Source organism: Gossypium arboreum, chromosome 7, assembly GCF_025698485.1.
Source record: "Gossypium arboreum isolate Shixiya-1 chromosome 7, ASM2569848v2, whole genome shotgun sequence".
In the NCBI taxonomy this organism is placed as follows: Eukaryota; Viridiplantae; Streptophyta; class Magnoliopsida; order Malvales; family Malvaceae; genus Gossypium; species Gossypium arboreum.
This window is the reverse complement of record NC_069076.1, coordinates 81,388,352-81,412,342: the sequence shown is the minus strand read 5'-3', so window position 1 is coordinate 81,412,342 and position 23,991 is coordinate 81,388,352.

Sequence of the window (23,991 nt, the reverse complement as noted above, 5' to 3'; positions counted from 1 at the left end):
CAACCATTATTCAACTGACTAATTCTGTCATCATTAAGTTCATATAATCCCATCAATAATAGAAATCAATTCAAAAGAACTTTCAGTTAATACCTTTCTTTAGATATCATACCTGAATAGGTCATTTAATCAGAGTTAACTTCTTCTGTAACAGTGACTTTGCATAATCTAAATAGTCTTCAAAACTATCCAATATCTCTTTTAATACTATCTTCATTTGCTGATTCATTCACTTTTCTAACCACATTATTAATCTTCCGAACACGGACTTTTGTAACTCTACACTCATGAGCTTATTCAACCCAAATCTTACAGATTTCATTGTAACATTTTACGGTTAAGGGGGGTGAGGGTAGTAAAGCATCAAATTTATCTCATTTATACATGCACTTAAGACATACTATCACAAATAGTCAGTTCATTTCTAATTTCACATTCTCAAAACATTTAATAAACATTTGATTTTAATTATTTTTGTTCTTAACACATAGTTCATATGTCAACTCAAATCACTAATTCATGATCAAAACATTTCATATAATAATCATAATCCAAATATCATAAATCATATGCTCATATAATTATAACATTTATCAATAACAAAATGTCATACTCTTTGGTCCATACCTTTATAAGTTTCAACTCATAATCAATACATTTCCATTCAAACATTTGAGTACACATTCCATACTATCAGAATTAGCTTGGTTGGTAAACTTATCTGTCTCATCAAAATAATTTTCGTCAGAGTCGAGAGATACCACACTATCCCAGGTTAAATGTGGCATGTATAGCTAGACTCAAATATGCTATGGTAGTCCTAGAACCGACTAAACCATAACTCTGATACCATCCAAATGTAACACCCCTAACCCGTATCCGTCGTCGGACTAGGGTTAAAAACGTTACCGGACGAATCGGAACATTTTACAAACAATTCATAAACTTCATCCAAAATCGTAATCATACTTCACAATAGAGTCCCTTATACAGGTCATCAAGTCCTTAAACATGCATTAGGAAGGGGTCAGGACTAAACTGAGCACATACAAAATTTTTCAAAAACTTTTCAAAGTTACTGAGGTCACACACCCGTGTGTCAAAATAGGGCATACATACTGACTTCACCACACGGCTACAAGACACGCCCATGTACCTTGGCCGTGGTCGAAACTGACTTGGCCACACGACCTGGCAAAGGCCCTTATGTGCGAGACCATGTGTTCTAACCAGGCTCATTTCGAAATGGCCTTCAAGCAACACGACAGAGACTCACGCTCGTGTCCCTATACACATGGGCACAAAATAGGCCATTTACATGGCCAAAATACCACCCAATTTGAGTCCTCCCTACAAGCATCATTCAAGCATCAGTATACCATATTTTTAGCCAATTTCAATCTCAAAACATACACCATTGAAGTCATGTAATCATCAATCTATTTCATACTCAATATCTATACCAAAATATACCAAAATCATAATATAAATTCATTCAATTATACATTACCAACATCTCAATTTCTTATTCATATTCATGCCAAACTTATACTAAATTGACCATTTCATTTAGTCATTCATATGCATCAAACCATACCATTTTCTTATCACATAAACCACAACCAAACCAAACCATATTCACATCCCTTATCAAGCTCTATCACTTGACAAAACATATATTTAAATTCCAAAACATATTCACATACTTCTTGCCTATACATACCACACAACCAAATCTCAAAACATTATTTACCGAAATGATAACGAATAGCGTGATGACGTCTCCATCAACTTCCAACCTGAGCAGTTCTCCGAAAATCTATAAACATAAGAAAAACGCACAGAATAAGCTTCAAGAGCTTAGTAAGCCATAAGAAAATAAATCTTCACAAGATCATGTAAATAATTCAACTTGAATAAGACAAATTTAATTAACCTCATACACATATTCAATCACTTTCCTTATATAATCCAACATCACCACATTAAGTAACTTCATTAGGATTATTTATCGGTGAACATATAAACCATGCTTTCAATTTCAAATAACGACCATTAAATCATTCATATAAATTAAGCTTGAACAACTTCATTACGTAACCAACTGAAGCATGGTTATTTATTACATTTCATGCATAAAAATACATCAATTTCTTTTTATGCATTTCAAAACCCGAATAACCATAACAAATCATACATCCAAACCATGTTTCTTTTTTCATAATTCTCATGTCTGAAACATAGAATCATAATTTCATATAACGAGCATAAATAACACATCGTTCATTATCATATATTTCACATATCGTAATTAGAATCATACTCACATTTCATACCAGAATTCATATACAAATCACATGTACCTGAATCATATTTGGCAAAACACAATTACAATTTCCACATTTCTCATATAAGTCATTTGATCATAGTTCACTTGCTAGTATCCATATCTTATTTTCACATAGATCTTATATCAATTGATCATAATCATACTCACTTTCATTGCTTAATTTCATGTACATCGCAACATACCTGATTCGGATGCACATTCATCTACTCATTTATTTCTCGGAATGCCCGTTGAACCGTTCGGAATCAATAAGGATACACTGATAGAACATAAGCTTGTATAATGCCAACGTCCCAGACGCGGTCTTACATGTAATCAAATATCGATGCCACTGTCCCAGAAAGTGTCTTACACGAAATCATATACGATGCCAATTTTCCAGACATGGTCTTTCACGTAAATCACAAATTGATGCCAACGCCCCAAAAGTGGTCTTACACGATAACATATATCAGAATCCTATGTCATGAAATATGTATCCTAACTATTCCTAAGGTTCGTACGGGGCTTTCGAATGTCGTAACTCGATCGATTTAAGCTCATAAATATTGCTCCCATGCTTAATTCAATTCGACATATACATATACACAAGTAATAATTCAATTCAGCACTATAATGCACATACATTTCAATTTAACAACATTTATTTACTTATGAACTTACCTCATACTAACACGAACGGACCAGAACAACTATTCGACAATTTTCGACTTTCCCCGATCCAAATCTGATTTCCTTTTTTCTTGATCTAATTCAATAAAAATTTAACTTATTTAATCTCATATTCAATCAAATTTATCCAAAAACACATAAATGGGCTAATTACATTTTGCCCCTGACGTTTTACATTTTTTGCAATTTAGTCCCTATTTCACAAAACAAAAAAATATTCAAATTTTGACCACACCCATGCTTGGCTGAATCTTTATGGTGTTCATACAAGCCAACATATTTCATTTATTTCTCATTTTAGTCCCTCAAAATTTCATTTTTACAATTGAGTACAAATTACACAAATTCATCAAAAATTCGAAGACAAAATATTTCAACCAAACACATATCTTTTATTTTCCAACAACTAACATCAAAAAGCTCACAATTTGATCAATTTAATATTTCAAAATCACCAACAAAAATCAGAAATTGAGACATAGGCTTGATAGAACACTAAGCAACGATCACAAAAACGTAAAAATTATCAAAACCGATAAAAAACACATAACTATTTAGCCGAGATAAGTTCCGAAACCCTAGCAAGATTTTTATTTTCTTTTTCTTTGATATTTTCGACAATAACAAACATTAATGGACTAATTTCATGCCTTTGTTTTATTTATTCATAATAATATATCATTCACCTTTTTAACCTTCATTTAAACATATAATAAAAACATAAATAATGGTCATTCATGTCCTTTAACTCTTTCAATGGTCTAATTGCATCATAAGGACCCCACATATATGAGAATATAGCAATTAAGCACTTTAACAAATAGAACACATCTTTTATATTTTACGCGATTAGGTCATTTTCACAAATTAAACACTTAAACGATGCAATTTTCATACGAAAATTTCAAACATATCAATTCACATACTTTAAGCACGAAATATAATATTAAAAAAAATTTCTGACTTAGATTTGTGGTCCCAAAACCACTGTTCCAACTAGGGTCTAAACTAGGCTGTTACACATGTGACATACTTCCTTAAACTATATGGCATTCTTATCCTACATATGTATGAACATACATTCCTAGTCATATAAATATCATCATTTTTATCTCATAAATAAAAGTATAAAAATTTAAATGACTCTAACTATCCAAATTTTCCATGATTCCATCTTTGAAAAAAAATAAAAATTACAAAATTCATCCCAAAGCATACTTTGGGACTTTAATTTTGCCACCACAGACTTCTGTTGCAGTACTGGTTCATGTTTATGTCGCCGTCTTTCTGCCACCATTTTTGTGTCATCATCACCGTTGACCACCATTGATCAGCCAGTAGCCTTCTACTTCCGAACCACCATCGATCTCACGTCGGTTTGGTTGGGTCGATTTTGCACCGTCTCGATTGACCTGTATGTGTATCAGTTCTCTGGGTTCCGTTGCAAAATAATATTACAAAATTTCTATATCTGTTTTCGACTCACATATTTTATTCTAAAATAATAAAATAAAACCCAGGGTAAAGATGATAATCACAATCTAAAATATACATGCCCGAGAAAATAATATGTAACCTCCCCAACCCAATGTAGACATTATGGCTAGATTGTGAAGATTACATTAACCATTGAAATGACTAAGTGACCCTACTAACTATAAAAACCCTAATTCAACTCATTTTGGAACAAAAATTGTGGTCTCTCTTGAGTTAGATTTGAAGAAAATATATACATTTATTAAGTCATCTATTCTTAAGACACATTTTTTTTTAATTATTGACAATGACGTCTTTTTTTAGAAACTCATTTTTTGTCACTTTGTTTTGCAAAATTCCATTATCTTTTAATGCAACAAAAAGATACTATTCATGTCAGATTTTAATTAGGTCAAGTAACATGCATTTTTCAGTTAAGATATATGTAATTAATGTGTTGAATAATGCAGGCATAAAACCCAAATCCAAAAACCACAAACCACAGTCCAAATATCAAATAAATAATTATTAAAAATTATTTAAAGTAAAAATAGCTTGAAATCCATAATACGTCTGTATTCTGGGTTTATAACAGTTAGTCAGAATAGTAGTTTCGGGACCACAAATTTGAGTCAAAAAAATATTTAATATTATTTTATGTGCTTATAATATGTGAATTGACATGTGTGAAAGTTTCATATGAAAATTCGATCATTTGTGTGCTTAATTTGTAAAAAGGACCTAATTGCGTAAAATGCAAAATTTGCATTCTATTTGTTAAAGTGCCTAACTGCTACATCTCTTTAATTGTGAGGTCCTTATGTGGTTATTTTACCATGGAATGTATTGAATGACATTAATGGCCTTAATATAATGGTTTATTAATGTTTTAATGTAAGGGAAAAATGTTAAACTAATTATTAAATGAATTATAATTAAAACAAAATATGAAAATAAGCCATTATGTGTTCATATAGACAAAATTAACAAACGAAAAAGGGAGAAAATTCAAGTTGCGGTTCGGCTATTGTTTCCTTTGATTAATGTATGAGTTTTGTTCCGTTTTTTATAATTTCTACGTTTTTGTGATTGTTGATTAGTGTTCTATCAAGCTCATGTCTCAATTTATGATTTTTTTGATGAATTTGAGTAAAATGGGCTAAATTGTGAAATTGTAAATTGAGGGACTAAAATGAGAAATAAAAGAAATATCTAGAATTTTATGAAAACTATGAGAATTTGGTTAGGCATGTATGCAAAGAAATTATGTGTATTTTGTGATTTTGTGAATTAGGGACGAAAGTGTCAAATTATGAAAATGTGAGGGCTAATTTGTAAATTGCCCTAAATGTATGTTGTGGATTGATTTGAATGATTTGGTGAATGAAAGAGTTAAATTTGAATTTATATAGATCAAGAACAAAAGAAAACGGAATTAGATCGGGGGAAATCGAAAATCGTCAAGTAGTTGACTCTATTCGTTTGAATCCGTACGAGGTAAGTTTATATACAAATAAACGTGTTTGAAATGGTTTATTTATGCTTATATGCTATTAAACGATGAGGAATGGATTTATACATTGAATATGAGATATCCGAGAAAGTATCGACAAAGCTCTGACGTCCGAAAAGTCTCGTATGAACCATAGGAATAGTTAGGATACATATGTCATGACATAGGATCCGATATGTGTTTTCGTGTAAGACCACGTCTGGGACATTGGCATCGTATTTGATTTCATGTAAGACCCTATCTGGGACAATGGCATTGATATTTGATTACATGTAAGACCACGTCTGGGACGTTGGCATTGTACAAACTTTCTGAGCTATCCGCGTATCCTTATGATTCCGAACGGTTCAACGGGCATTCTGAGAAATGAATGATTATAGGAGATGTGTATCCGATTTAGGTATGTTCGAAATGTATACTATGTTTGAGAATAAAAGGTAAGTATATGTACAAGTGATGATATGTGTTATAAGTATGAGAAAATATGCTACATGTGTAAATGAATTGGGAATATGTGAAATGTATATGAACTATGTGGTATGAGATAGTATTTGGCCATGGAGTATATGTAATTTGATGATGCCTTCATGTTTTGAATGATAAGTTTATTTGTATATGGCTTACTAAGCTTTTGAAAGCTTACTCTGTGTGTTTTTCAATTGTTTTATAGATCATCGAAGCTACCGAAAGCTCGGGGATCGTCGAGGATCATCACCACACTATCGAACTACTTTGATACCTTTTGAAAATATATATATTGAAGTATGGCATGTATAGGCTTGAAGTGTTTGAATATGTTTGGTAATGTATATATTTAGCCATGCGATTTGGCTTGGTTTTGGTTGTGTATATGAATGTGTTTTTGGTATAAATTATGTGATGTAATTATGCTAATATGATATGTTCTTGAATGGCCAAGAGAATAGGTCATTTTGGGTAAGATTGTGGTAAGTGCTTATTTTGGAGTTTGGTAAGTTTTTGGTATGTGCTTAATTTTGGAATTGGTAAAAATGTGGTATGAAATTGAATAAGTATATTAATGTTTATAAACCATACGTTTTGGTATGATTTTGGCTTATGAGATGATATGTTTTGTTATGTGTTACAATCATGAATTGGTTGTTAATGAAATGGTATGAATGATGTATGATTTGGGTTTGAATTTGGTTGAAAATATGATGCCTATTTGATGCTTGTAGGGAGGACCCTTAATGGGTGGCAATTTGGCCTTGCAAATGGCCTATTTTTGCCCACATGGGCAGGGACACGAGCGTGTTTCTTAGCCGTGTTGCTCAATGGCCATTTCGAAATGAGCCTGAGCAAATCACACGGTTGCATGCATGGGCGTGTGCTAGGCCGTGTGGCCAAGTCAGCTTCGACCACGAACTAGACATACGGGCGTGTGATTAGCCGTGTGGCCAAGTCAGTAGCCTCCCTAATTTTCACATGGCTTGGCACACGTGCGTGTCTTGTGGCCTTGTCGACAAGTCAGTATGTATGCCCTCTTTTGGCACGGCCTAGACACACGGGTGTGTCTAATGCCGTGTGAGGTACACGGTCTGTTCACACGGGCATATGACCTGTACAACTTGAATTTTTTTTTTAAGTTTTGAAAAATTTTGTATAAGTTTGGTTTAGTCCCGACCCCTTTCTAATTCATGTTTATGGTCTCGATGACCTATATAAGAGACTCTATTGTGATGTATGACTACGATTTTAAATGATGTTTATGAATTATTCGTAAAATGTTCCGATTCGTCTAGTAATGCCTTTAACCCTAGTTCGGCAACGGATACGGGTTAGGGGTGTTTCAGGGTCCAATCCTAGTCTCGATCATTATCTGAGAAGCTAAGGTTAGGGGGTAAGCTTAAAATTGCTCAGTGTGAGTCAATATCAAACATAATCTGTAACACCCCTTACCCATAATCGATACCAAGATAGGGTTTGAGGCATTACCAAACTTAACGTAAACAAACATACAAAACCGAGCTATAAAATTTCATCCAAATTTGAAACTTTTCAATCACATGCAAATTGTCCCTTATAAGGGCCTATGAAGTGAAAACATACTTTAAAAGTGGTTTGGAACTAAACTGAGAACTTTAGAAAACTTTGAGAAGACTTAGAAAATTTTATTGTTTTAGACAGTCACACTCCCGTGTGGGTAAACCGTGTGGTCACACACGCCCTTGTGGCTTGGGACACGCTCTTGTCCTCAGACCATGTAACTCTCTGTTTATGATGTCCTCAACTGAAATAAGGTCACACGGCCAAGTCACACGCCCACGTGATTAGGCCGTGTGGCGAATTAAATTCCAAAAATCAAGTGCAGACTTCACACGACCTGGGCACACACCCATGTCCTGAGGCCGTGTCCTTCACACGGCTGAAACACACGGCCGTGTCTCTGCTCGTGTGTTTACTACTGGGCATTCTATTTTGCATTAATTAGGGTGCAGGGGACACACGGCAGTACCACACGCCTATGGGGCAGACCGTGTGTCACACACAGCCTAGACACACGCCTATGTGTCTACCTGTGTGGACAACTTTGAGGCTATTTTCCAAGCCAATTTTCACCCTTAAATGCTCACTCACTCATACATTTTTGATGACATGCAACCTGATATATTTGGTCACTCAAATACTCATAAACATGATTAATCCATAATTTTGTAATGTCAACATATCACATACTCAAACCACCAAACTTTCATATGGCATTCCACACCAATTTCATATTTGTTTATCCTTACAAACCTACCTTTAATCTACTCATTTATGCCACAACCTTGGTCATACCTATTAGCCACAATTCATTCATTAAGCAAATATGCCATTCATCCCTCAAATTATCCACAAGCAAGCACATCAAGCATTACACATTGCATGCATGCATAATTAAATAGGTTTACAACCCAAATAATCAATATGAACCATATCACATGGCTATATACAAAATAAATCAACATTACCACAAGCCAACACATTTGGCTAAACCAATATGACATATAACAAAAAGACCAAGTCCCTATACATGCCATACTCAAAATGTTGAATCTAACTATACCAAATTTTCCAATTGATAGTGTGATCAAAAACTCCGACGTCCTTTGATCCCCGAGCTAGCTTGGCGACACTATAAGAAAAGGGAAAGGAAGGGGGTAAGCTTTAAAGCTTAGTAAGTTCACAAGAAAATAAAATGCAATTTAAACAAGCATTAATCATATATTTAACATAATGAACATAACATTACATTTTATATCACATCACTTAAATTTATTCTTCATATATATATTCTTACTACAAGTTCATCATATCCGATGGTATTCTCATGAGTTCGATGTACATAACTGTGCCCACTCGCACATAATAACTTACCTTCTCATTTTTGACGTAATCATTAAGATTACCCATTGTACTTCTGTTTGGATTACACGTTGAACACTTGGAATACTATTGGATACATCAGAATCTCGCACCTAAGTGCCCTATATGTAGCCAACGCTTTCTCATATCACATATCACATGTTACTTGCTTAGTTGGTTTAAGGACCCGGTATAGTCCCGAATGGTTTTCAACGATCTATTTGAGGCTCGTAGGCCCATAATAAGAATTTTAAGGTCGATATTGAAAAAGTTTTAAATTTGAATCAAGTCTCGATGACTTAAGATTGGTTGTATGCATGAGATCAAGTTAGGTAATGCCTTGTACTCCTCCCGGCGTGGGTTACGGGTATAGGGTATTACATTTAGTGGTATCAGAGCTATGGTTTAGTCGATTTTAGGACTAACCTAGCGATAGTATGAGTCTAGATATACATGTCATAACTGTGTATTGATAGTGTGACGATTTCTAACGATTATAAATTATGTTTTCATATAGTAAATGGATCCTGATAGAGCCATGGCGGATGACGTGGAAAGTCACGCGTCGGCTCCCGCTGAGGGACTGCGCCAGTCGAGAGTGAGCCCGTGACTATGGGCCAAGGCAGAGGGGCTAGAGAAGCCTATCTCCGAATGATGGATGCTTGGTACACAAAGTTTGTTCGTGCGAATCCGAACATTCCACCTTCCCGACCTCCTCCGATTCCTCAGTATGTCCCGGTAGCTCCGTAAGGTACAGACATGTTTAGAAGAGAGAAACCTTCAGTAGACAAGATCCAGAAACAAGAGGCCGAGGAATTCTAGGCTAGCATAGATGATGACTCAGACAGAGTAGAGTTTTGGCTAGAAAATACCATTAGGGTATTTGATAAACTATCATGCACACTTGAAGAGTGCGTGAAATGCGTAGTGTCGCTTCTACGAGATTCGACTTATTAGCGGTGGAACACTCTCGTGTCTATTGTACCGAGAGAGAGGATCACATGGGAATTCTTCCAGGAGGAATTTCAGAAAAAGTATATTAGCCAAAGATTTATAGACCAAAGAGGAAGGAATTCCTAGAGCTAAAGCAAGGCCGAATATTAGTGACGGAATATGAACATGAGTTTGTGAGGTTTAGCAAGTATGTGCGGGAGTGCATGTCTACAAAAGTCACCATGTGTAAGAGGTTTAAGGATGGCCTCAATGAAGATATCTGAGTATTTGTTGGCATCTTAGAGTTGCGGAATTTGTAGCACTTGTTGAAAGAGCCTGTAAGGCCGAAGAGCTGATTAAAGAAAGGAGGAAAGTGACTTTTGAGTCGCGGGATTCAAAGAAGAAATAAATGGAGAAATCACATCAGTCCTCATCTAAAAGATTGAAGAGTTTACTACTCGATTGAATGCTTCGGCGGGGTATTCAAATAGGAACAAGAACCGATAGAACACAACTTTTAAAGCCTAGACTACTTTAGTCACAAGTGTTGGTAGTGCTCGGCCAAATAGACCGAAATGTTTGCAATGTGGTAGGCGTCGTTTTGGTGAATGCCGAGGGAATGAAAGGGGTTGTTTCAAGTGTGGATCATTGGAACACTTCATCCATGATTTTCTTGAATTGGATGAGAGAGAGAAAACAAGATGTGAAAGCGAGTAGTGCCCCTTTAAGGGGTAGGCCACAGAAGAACCCCGAAAGTGGGGCTACCAGTCACTCGAGCTATCGGTCAAGATGTAGCTACACGGGCTGCTCACACAAGCTGTCAGGTATCCGTAACACATGCCGGACTACTCAGCCACTGGTAGAACATACAAGACCAGTACTCGAAACCCCATAACATGTGTCACATATATCATGAACTCAGACCACAACTCATGAGCTCAGATCATAGAGTTCCTAGTGACATGTCACTTGTATCCTAAACTATTCCTAAGGTTCAAACGGGATTTTCATACTTATCGCATCATTGTCAGACTCGCTCGAAATATCAACCTCAATGTACATAGTATCAATCATTTTCTCATGGAAGGATCAAGGCATACTCATAACAACAATAAAGCATTTAAATTTACAAAATAACAAAGCATTGAACTTAGTACATATTGCATTATTCATATATGAACTTACCTCGGTACAAAATGATAGAAACGAGCCTAATCCTTGTAAACCTTTTTTTTCCCTCGATCAAGACCCGAATCAGGTTTTTCTTGATCTATAATTCCAAATTTAGCTTGTTCAATACTCACATTGTTTGAATTGACCCATAATTCATACTTTGGCAAAATTATCTTTTTACCCCTAACTTTTCACTTATTTACACTTTAGTCTCTAGGTTCCTAAAATGAAATGCATGTATGTTTTTGGTTACCCAAGCCTAGCCGATTCATATTCTAACTCATATCAGCCCACATTTCTCATTGAATCACATTTCTACTATCTATTTTACATCTTTTACAAATAAGTCCTCTTTATGGATTTCTATCAAAAATCACTTAGTAAAAGATGTTAAACACACATCAAACTTTCATATTCCTCCATTAAATATCAAAATACATGCATGTAACACATGTGTAAGTTTTTTAATACGAACCCTAACTCAAAATAATGGTAGAAATAACTAGATCGGTTGATGACAACTTTAAAAATATAAAGAACATAAAAAACGAGGCTTGGAAGCACTTACAATCAAGCTTGAAATGTTGAAAACCCTAGCTATGGAGAGCATGAAATTTTTGGCACACAAGGAGGAAGATGGAGACCAATTTTGACTTGATTTTTGCATTTTATTCTTTTATTAACCAAATGACTAAAATGCCCTTTAAGTCTTTCTTTCAAAATTTTCCTATTCATACCCATTTTTGTCCAAAATTACAGAAATTGGTCAAATTGCTATTTAAGACCTTCTGATTTATAATCCAATGCAATTTCATGCTTGAAGCTTCTAGAACACATATTTTTCAACTTATTCAATTTGGTTCCTAACTTCAAATTGGACACTTTAGGCATAGAATTTCTTCATGAAATTTCACACAAAGATGCAATCATATCATGGAGCATCAAATAAACATAAAATAATTATTTTTATTTCAGATTTATGGTCTCGAAACTACTGTTTTGATTAGACCCTAATTCAGGATGTTACATAATCATACAATCAGTCATACGGATAACAATCATTTTTTCATTACAATACGGTCTATGGCATATTTCAATAAACATATGAATATGTCATGAGCATGATGCAATACAAAAAAGTTTCTACCCATCTATCCACTACATACCACGAGTTCCCAAAAACTCGTCTTCCAAACACCAAACAATGCGAGCCGAAGGTCGATGTGGTCAAACCACCACAAACTACCAATAAATATGAAGACAAGCTCCTAACATCATGGACAAGCCACCAAAACTGCGATAAAATCACCAATCTCCTCGGTACTCTTGGTGTAGTGCACTGAAAACAATAATGCAGACTTTAACTATTGTCAGTACCCATGAAACTTCTCTGTCAACCACAATAACCCACCTCATACAAATGCAAAAAGGCATACAATCAGTGAGTAAATCATGCTATCAATATTTGTCTCGGTACAATGGCATGCTTAACATGCGTATCAATAACCAAGGTCGATGTATACCTTGCATAATTTTCATTTATCCATATCATTGGCATTCAATCATGCTTTTAGTACATGTACAATTTTAGGTTTGCATACATTCAGTCAATCAAATTAACAGTTTCACTAGTATGTAACATATGATACGATCTAGCCATACTTAGTAAGCAATTTGGAATTATGGCATTACATGTCGAACATTACCCTGTATCGCAAAAATTAATGAACACGATTTAACATCATTTCAAAATATGTCACAACCAGCATACATCAATCCATAACATTGGCAATCAATTAGACAATCAAATACAATAATTATGCATACAGGCAATCCTGGTAAGGGATTAATCATTTAATCAATAATCTTAAAGTTATATACTTTGTTCGGCAACTTTTAATTTGCTTACTAGGCCATTCGACCATGCCTAACCAACAAGCATTTTATAAAAAAATATAAATTATATTATGTAGTTACAAATGATTATGCAAAGTTAGGACCCACACCTTAACTTGCAACTCGTAGAACTAAGGGCCCTTTTGGATCACCAGCAAGCTCAAGTGTGGTAAGATTTAAAGAGTACAAAAATTTGAATGAAATGCAGCTCCAGTTGAGGTGTTTGACAAGCACACCGGTGAGCATTCTCACCTCACTGTAGCCCAAAACATTCGCTGGAGTTAAAAGCTCCAATGGACAGATTTGGAAGTCCAAAAACAAGGGTAATTATTATTTTACCCCTCCAATTCTTCCTTTATTATTTATTTTATTTAATACACATAACATAAGTTTAATATGTCATTATTTAATATAATTTAATTTTCAATAAAATTAAAATTTTATTTATAAATTTAATATAAATACAATTTAATTTATATTTTATTATCGATTTAAATATAATTTGTAAAATATTTTGATATTTTATTATGAATATAATTTTAAAATATTTAAATTTTATTGTATATGATTTTAATATTTTACTTATCATTTTATAAAAAATATAATTTTAATTTAAGTTATATTATTTAATAAATATAAATTTAATTATTTATTGTATTATAAATACATTGTCATTTCTAATCTAATATCCTCAATAATCATTTTGTATTCTCACATCACCGCTACAGCTGCATTTAAATCCAAACAAACACCCCACCATTGTCTCTAATCTCACCACTACAGTAACTAAACTCACCGCCACCGCTATTTTTAACCTCACCAGAGGTAAACACACCGCCCATCCAAACTAAGCCTAAGTCATAAAAATCTGCACTTCCACACCTTAAACCTTAAATAAGCCTGTTGGATCTGGTGCCCTGGGTATAGTATATTCATTTATAAACTTGTAATTTTTTTCAAACAAACTAGTTAATAAAAAAAATTCATTGATTACATTAATATATTTTGTATAATTTTCCTTACATGGTCGTTAGTTGTCTAATTGTTTAACTAATACTAAGTGGTATTATGTGGTCATATCGTAGTACAGAAAGACAACTTGTATTAGTAGATAGAACCTAAGCATGTCCTTAGTCTAATCGAAAATAAGCAAATTGGATAAAAGACTAATATGTCGTCTATCAAGTCCAATTGAAAAATGCCTTGTCTTGGGCATTGGAGCGGATGACTCCCAGAAGATAGAGACAAAGATGTGATTGACTGAACTGACAGTATATTGGGCAGGACCCAAATAGAATAGATCATGAATTGGTTTATGGATTTATTTACTTATGATGTTCATAGTGTGGCATACCTAAATCCTGAGTGGGTGGCGGACTATGTATGTGTGCCTTGTACACTTTGATGTAAGTAAAAGCTTGATTTCAAATAGATAGAGAACTGAAAGCTGGTGTGTTGGGTGTACGACTTCTGTAGTATGTAGTGCCATTCACAACAGTGGAATTCATAACCCAAAACATGGGTAAATGATATCCTTTCATTGGCATTACATGGTTAATGAAAAGTAAACGTGGTCACGGGTCGTCCGCCTTTGCGATGGATGACTTGATACTATTTGATAGTGATTGACTTTTCATGAAGGAAGATGTAATGGTTTCCATGAGATAAAATAGAATCATATTGAGAGAGCATATATTATCCCAAAGAGATCAAAGATATCCTATGAGGGTAACACACATATGACAAGGTCATTGGATGAACACTAAATAGTTGTTTTCGTAATGGTATGTCGTTGGGGAGAGCTTAGTCATGATACTATAGTTGAATGATTTCGTGACTAAATGAGTTTATGATTAATAGGTGAAAAGCCAAAACTTAATTATAAATTGTTAAAGCCTCAACTACATATGTCCAATCGGTCTCTCTGTGAGCTCGTTGAAACCAGAAATGAATTGTGTGTTTGAATAAAAATGAGCAGAATGAAAAGAAAAAGAGAAATGGGAAATATTCAGGCATAATTATGAATTTCTCCGAAATGGAGAAAGGAAATCATTTTGAAATTAATGTAAGTTTCCAAACATGGAAATGGAAATGAAATGAAAGTGGAAATGATCCATTTGCAATCCTATATGGATTACTTAAAAAATGATTGGAGGAATGAGTTTATATTTTTGGACTGTTTTGAAGCCTAAAAATGAAAATAATCCATTCGATCATAATAAACATTTTGATTTTTGAAATATTGAACAAATTTTCTTGAAATTTTACCAGGGAAAAATTGTCAAATTTTTACTAGGGGTAAAATCGTTAAAATTTTATTGGGGGTAAAGTAGGGATGAGAAAATTGTTTTATATATAAATATTAAAGTTTATTTTGGGGATAGAAAAACTGAATAGGGTTGGATCACATTACAGAGTATTGGGTCAAAAAGGCCCAAGAAATACTCGTAATTGGACCTGATGTGAGAGAGACCCAAAAATCTCTTATAAACATGAAGGGGGCAACAACCCTAGTAAGAATACTAGGGTGTGCTATCCACCCTAGTCCTGTTCTAAGTAGAATGTTGTTTTTCTACTTGAAATAAATCACTACAACTCAACAAGGGTTCCATCTTCTCTTCCTATAAATAGATGACACCAATAGAGCTATTAAAAACAACTTTGAGAGGTTGTAATTCTACTAAAAAATAGAGAGAATTTATTCTCAACTATTACAATATTTTTTTCGGAATAATAATTCTATCGGTTTATATTAAAAAGAGAGAATTTGCATTTTCACCTGAAAAGGAGAGAAATTTTTTCTTGTTTTTTGTTTCAATTCAATTGGTTGGAGCCCACACTCGAAGCAGTTTATGGTACAAGAATAGCGTAGAAGGTCATTTGCTTAAAATCTGGGAACAACAAAGGTCCTCTAAGCTGAAAACTCAAGTACGAATTCGGTTAAGGTTTATTGCTATAAATATCACAAACTGAGTCGATTTTCAAAATTTTAATTTTTCATTGTACAAAAAAAACCGTTTTCAAATCAGGATTTTTCCAATAGAGCCTAAATCTCAAAATTAACACTAGTACAACAATATATGTTTAATGACCAGCCTTGGCACACCACAAAGGGTTCAGCCAAAGCAATGTTACATGCACAAATTTTCAAATTTGAAAACATCGAGCGATGATAAAAAACGCGTGCGAAATAGGATCGGATCTTGCCTAAGTCGCAGATTTAACTTAGGGCTCTAGACGTTGGGAAAAAAACTTAGATTTGACACAACCTAAAATGCAATCAAATCCAAGTCAGATAAAAAAATTAAAATAAATAACTAAGATAATTAAAATAGAATAATAAATCTACAATTAGAGCAATAAGAAAGAAAATAAAGAAAATAGATGGAAAAATAGAATGTGGTATGTAGAAGTCCTAAGAAGCCTTGGAAACATGAAGTCCTAAAATAGAACATGGTAAGAAAAAGTTTGAAGATGATCCCCCTAATCTGAAAAGATTGTTAAAACTCTTCTAAAAAAAAACTCAAGAGAAATTTTTGAAAAGAAAACCCAAAGAGGATTTATTATCTCAAAAGAGAAGTTGAATAATAATGAATTGAATGATTTGTGTACAATGCAAAGGCCTATATATTGGTTAGTTAAATAAATCTAAATTAAACTCTTAAGTATACTAGAACTCTAATTAATCTAAACAAGAAGTAGTTTTAAACTAAACTTTCTTGTTGACATAAAACTCCTAAATAACTTAAACTACTTAATAATTATAAAAAATTTAGAATAATAAAATAATAAGAGCTGATAAATACAATATTGGGCTCATATATAATAAAAATTAAGTGCAAAACTTGAACCCAATATGATTTAAACTCGAATTAAAAGCCTGAAACTCGTAATTCCCGTCATAATCCTGTTCAAAATTTCTGCTCGCACAACCTTCACTAAAATAGTCATAACTTGAGCTCCCGAACTCAAAAATGAGTGATTCAAAGTGCATTTTGAAGCTAAGAGATAGATCTTCTGTAAAACCCCTAACCCGTATCTGCCACAGGAAAAGGGTTACAAGGTATTATCAAACAAAACACAACATCTGGACATTCATGGATACACAAAGAAATTGATCATTTAATACACTGCATTTGAACATATACTAAATCAAACCAAATATTACAGGTTACACATAAATTAAATAACATTCAACCATAATTGTTATCAAATGGCCGTATATAAGTATATGAATTAAAAAATCTCATTACTCATTACTTAAGACCAAACATACATGCAACCTTATTATAAATTTTATCTAAACCAACTTACTAATTAAAAACGTAAGTTACTATTCATATGGTCATTTACTAAAACTTTAGCCGAGTATATATATAACATGCTAAATACATATGCCTTATATAATATCAACTTCCATTATGCTCTATGTAACACCCCAAACCCGGTCTGGACGTTATAGTTGAATCTGCCGATGTCACATTGAAGTGTTTTTCGCAAAGTACAATATTGTAAAACCCATTCTCAATTTATCCTCTTTGCGTGTTCTTATAGAGGTTCATTTAGTTTAAAACTCAATTTGTTTAGCAAAATGCTAATCGTATTAAAATTTTTATTACTTTTTAAAACATTGTTTGTTGCAGAATCTTTTAAAATATGTCACGTAAACATGGTGTTTCGGGAAAAACATTTATCTTTTTGAAAACACGCGTCTTTTCCTACTGCTAGCAGTTATAAACCCAAGAAAATAAAAAAAAAACCAAAATTTAAGTTAAAATCCATACAGGCCTTATTACATAAACAAATACCCAAATTAAATTACTTATAAATTAAAAATCAATAAGAAAGCAAGTGCAGTTGTGTGGCCACCATTGAGTCCCTCGCAGCATTGATCTGCCTAAGGCTGGGGATTACCTGTATAGTTAAACAGATGGGTGAGTTTACAAAAACTTAGTGTGTAATCTCATATAAGCAAACAATCAGAAAGCAAGCACGGTCTGGGCCTAAGCTCTTTTTAGTAACAGTGACAATATTAGTTTGGGCTTTAGCCCATCTTAATATAGAAACAGTCATGTGTTTGGGCATTGGCCTATTATAGTAATAGTAAACAGTGCAGTAATAGCAAACAGTACGCAAGTCCTACCCATCCAGCCTCTACACTCCATCTCCGTCCAACCTTACACTCCATGTGGGGATCAAATCAACCCACCCATCTCTACATTCCATGTAGCACCGGTTGTGGAACTAAATAGTATTTACAGTAGAGCTGCCAGTATAGTACATTCCCTCCAATCATATAAAAACCCATCCCTATGCAATGCATCATGCAACATGTCATAATATTATACATGTATTTAATACAATCACAATAGCAAGCTAAAATATAAACATACATCATATAGGGGTAAAATAGTCATCTTCCCTTAAAGGGAAAAACAATCATTTTACCCCATAAGGGCAAAATAATCATTTTACCCCATAAGGGAAAAACAATCATTTTACCACATAAAGGCAAAATAGCCATTTTACCCCATAAGGGCAAAATTGTCATTTTATCGATTAAGGGTCCAGATACGCTTACCGACCCAACAGAAGGTCCACAGTCGTCTCGGGCGACTTGTGCAACCTTAACAGTCAAACAGTAAAAATAGGCCCAAGGCCCATATTGTGGGCCCATATGCCCGTGTGGCCCATATAGCCCATAAATGGCCTTGGCCATATAGATTACATAGCCTGGCCCAATATTCTCCACACGTTCGTGTGGTTTACCTGTGTGGAGCCCACGTGTACGTGGGGCACACACGGCCTAGTTCGGCCCAAAATGGCCCAAAACGGCCCGAGCCCATGAAACCGCTCATGGTGCCCTCTACGATCAAACGCTCATGCCTATGCGTTTGGATTACCACATGAGCGAGCGCGCGCCTGTGTAGCGTCAATGGTCACATTTATCGACTTTTGCCAATTTATGATTTGGGCAATGTTTACACACCTGATTGCAAAAGTGTGCACACCACTCTAGAGCACTCCAACCTAAAGTCAAACATAACGCACCGTTAGTCCCTTCATGATAGGGTTATAAGACCTCTTTTAATTTACTTATCCCAAAAGAATAGATTATCACCTGCCTCAATCAACCAATTTAGGCTTACACCTTTTCACCGCTGCAGGAACTAGTTAGAGGCCCTTCGAGAACTCCTGCATACCAACCGAAACCTATTAACCTAAAACATTATTGCTCGCATAAACCACTTGAACCAACGTATGCCACTTACCCAAAACGAAAAGCTGGATATAGGGAAGGGAAACAATCGGCCTATTACCCCCAAAAGATCACCCGCTACAACAGAGGCAATAGCTTATCGCGACATACCCCTAGCCATTAACGGCAACAAAAGAAAATATTGTTATAAGAAAACTATTAGAATGACAGAAAGAGAAAAAAGATAGAAAGTAATAGAATAGTTGTAGTTACCACCAAAGTTGGCAGAAAGCAATGAAGAATCGACACAGAGAGGGTGAAAGAACTAGCAGTATTCAGTCAAGTAAAAATCAATTTGGGGTGAAGGTGAGAAGGAGGATTCGGTCAAGAAGGGACCAATTGAGAGAGAGGAAGGAAATATTTGACAAAAGTGTGAAGAGGTAGAGGAGAGAAAAAGAATCAATTTGACAGAAGGTCTGTAGGGGAACGCAAAGTCGAGAACAAATGGACTAGAAAGGTATTCGATATGACCAAAAACGAAAAGATACTGCCCACACTCTTGCACAAATTGGCCTCCAAGAAAGAAAGGAGCCAAAGTGTTTCAAGCAACTAAATTAGAGAGCAAAAGACTACTCAAATCTGAATTTTGGGAAGCCAAAATTTTAATTCGGCACACACTCCTCATTCCTTTCAAAAACCCGAATTCTCCTCCCCAAATCACTCAAACCTCCACCAACCCTTAATCCACTCCTCAAATCTCTCCTCCAATCTCTCAACCATCCAATTCAAATTCCACAACAACTCTGCAGTATTTTGGTCAAACTTTACTACCCACACGGCATAGGCAACAAAATAAAACCCCAATTGCACAAACCAAGACTCAAACTTCAAACCTTAGGTAACCATAGCACGCCACTTATCCCCTAGACCAGTAGGCCCTTTCTGTCATACTTTACCCATTTTTATTTAAAAGCCTACTGCCAATAGACAGTTCTTAATCCTTATTAAAAAATAAAACTTTTTGCACCTGCCTAGGCTTGAACCTAAGACTTCTCAGACACTCCCAGAACACATAACTATTGAAGTAGATAGATTTTTGTGTCACTTTCTTAAACAACTAAATATTTATGAGCAGCTTCCTCACTGTTCCCATACTCAAGACCTAATACTTCTAGGCCCAAAATTCGGGGCGTTACACTCTATCACTTTATATGCATAAAATATCTCCAAGAACCAAACGAAATAATTAAACATATTATTATAACTTTCACACCAACATACCAATATATATATAAGTTCCAATACATATTAATTATTCATCCAACATTTTAGCATATCAAAATTGAATTTTAACATGCTATTATCACTAATCAAACAAAATAACAAAAGTCATATTCAAAACTAATTCAATAATCACATATTCGCTAAGTATATATATATCCATATAACCAAAATAATCCAATTTTAATATCAAATATTTATCACACCAATTATCTAACATTCATCGAAAATTAATTCACCTATTTGCCAAATCAAATCATGATCATTTCACAAGCTATTCTTTACACCTAAAATCATATTTACAATCAATAATCAAAAACATAGAAATATTATTCATATATACTTCATTACATAACCGAATATCCATACTTCAAATCATAGCCATTTACTTACTATATTCCACTTATATATTAAACATATCACTCAACAAAATATCCAACTACAATTTCACTTCGTACTAATGATACCAAACACATATACTTTGGCATAATTTCATCAACATTAATATATATATATATTAATCATGGCTCACACATAAACATTTATAATGGCCAAAACATCAAACCACAAATCGAGTATATCCATAGTATAGTCAAACTTAAAAACTGAACTTAACATAATTAAACCAGCCATTTTGGTACAAAGAACGACCAAAAAGTACACTTATTTCATATGCTTATTACTATGCTTAAAATTACATATTAAAACATCACATGTATACCATGAAACATATTTCCCACATTAGATCTAAACATAAACGAATATACATAAATAATACCACATATAATCAATCAAAAAATTATATAACATATTCATTACTTGCCATTTAACTCCCGAACATAATAAGCCAATATTAATTCAAATATATATCCTTTATTTATCTCAATACTAGGCCAAAATTTACCATCATTCACCATCTAAATTATACCACATTTCATACTTCCAAAATGAACTAACTATTAAACCGATTATACCTTATACTTACTATTTTTATTTCAATTGTTTAACTAAACATCACAAACATATAGACCAAAAGAACATATTTACAAAAATATAATTATCACAATTCAAATTGCTAAATCATCAATTAACCTATTAACCAAGTCAAACCATATAGTCAAATACCAACTCACATAACAAAACCTTAACCAAACATATCAACCAAATTCACATATATTTATCTATGAATAAACCATAACCTGACCACCAAAACCACAACCAAACATAACCATAATTTGATAAAAACATAAAATAACAAATTAATAAGCCATTTTCGCATGGCTCATAATTACATAACCCAAATCAAATATATATATAAACATAAGCTAGCCTATACATGCCATAGGTTTAAGTTCAACTTTATAAAAATATCGAAACAGTCGATAGTGTGATAGACCTTGCTGACGATACCTGAACTGGTAACTAGACTCCGAAATCTATAAAACAGAAACAAACATAAACACACACAATAAGCTACATAGCTTAGTAAGTCATAAGCAATAATAATCAAATAAACATTAGTATTAAATCGATTAAACCAAATCGAATAATCTTTAATCAATTACACATTTTTCATGTTTGAACTCACATACCATCACATGAACAATATCTAATTATATTAACTTGGCCGAGTACACATATGTTCATAAGCATATATAATTCTTACTTTCATAATGCATATTTCTTATGGTTATCTTAAGTATATACTTATCTTATCTTTCAAGTCATTTAACTTAACACATACCTGACATTTTAGCTCGATTTCGCATTCGATCTTAGTTCGATATTGCCCTTGAACCATTCAAAATTGAATAGGTTACTCAGATAATCACACATATCGTACAATGCCAACGTCCCAAACATGGTCTTACATGTAATCAAATCTCGATGCCACTGTCCCAGACAGGGTCTTACTTGCACACATGTAACAGAATCACATATCGACGCCAACGTATTAAATGTGGTCTTACTTGCACACATATAACGGGATCACATATCGACGCCAACGTATTAAATGTGGTCTTACCCGCACACATATATCGATGCCATGGTCTTACTCGCACATCACATATCAGAGTCCTATGTCATGACATATGTATCCTAGCTATTCCTAAGGTTCGTACGGGCTTTCGAACGTCATAACTCGGTCGAAACGAAATTTGTAAATATAGTTCCCTAGCATAAACACATTCGGCTAACAACATATATACTTCACATAATTCATTTCAGCATAATAAGCTCGTATTTATATAAAATAAACAACATCTCTTTGCTTATAAACTTACCTCAGACAACAGTAATCAAAACAGGACGGCTAATTAAGAATTTTAGTTTTCACCTGATCCAAATCTGATTTCTTTGGTTCTTGATCTAAACACATTCAAGTTAAACTCATTCAGACATATTTTCACTCAATTTAGTCCAAAAACACATAAATGGTCAAATTACCATTTTACCCCTAACATTTTACACTTTTTACAATTTAGTCCAATTTGCTCAAAACACAAAACATTCAAAATTTGCACATACCATACTTAGGCCGAATACTACTCATGTTCATACAAGTCCATACATTTCATTTATTTCACATTTTAGTCCCTCAATTTATTATTTTTGCAATTTAGCCCTAATTACTCAATTTCATCAAAAATTCCAATACAAAACATATTAATCCAAAACATATCTTTCATAATTCATCAACTAACATCACAAAGCTCAATTATTCATCAATGTCATAACTCAAAATATTCATCAAAATAAAAAATTCAAGCATGGGCTTTGTAAATTACACTGCAACGATCTCAAAAACATAAAAATTATCAAAAACTGAGCTAGTTACATAGATTAATCAAGCTAGTCTTTGGCCAAACCTTTAAAGCTTTTTTTTTCTTTCTTTATTTTTTTTATTCGGTCATAATAAGGATGATGAACAAATAGCTTTTAACTTTATTTTTTATTATATACATATTATTATATATTTTACTAAATTAACCTTTAAACTAAAATATAAAACCATTATGTTATAATGCCACAACCGTCCATCACAATTAACAATAGTAATATTACAACATAAATACCTCAATTTAAAAAGACAACAACAATTTGGCTCCTTCACATTTATCCATCAAA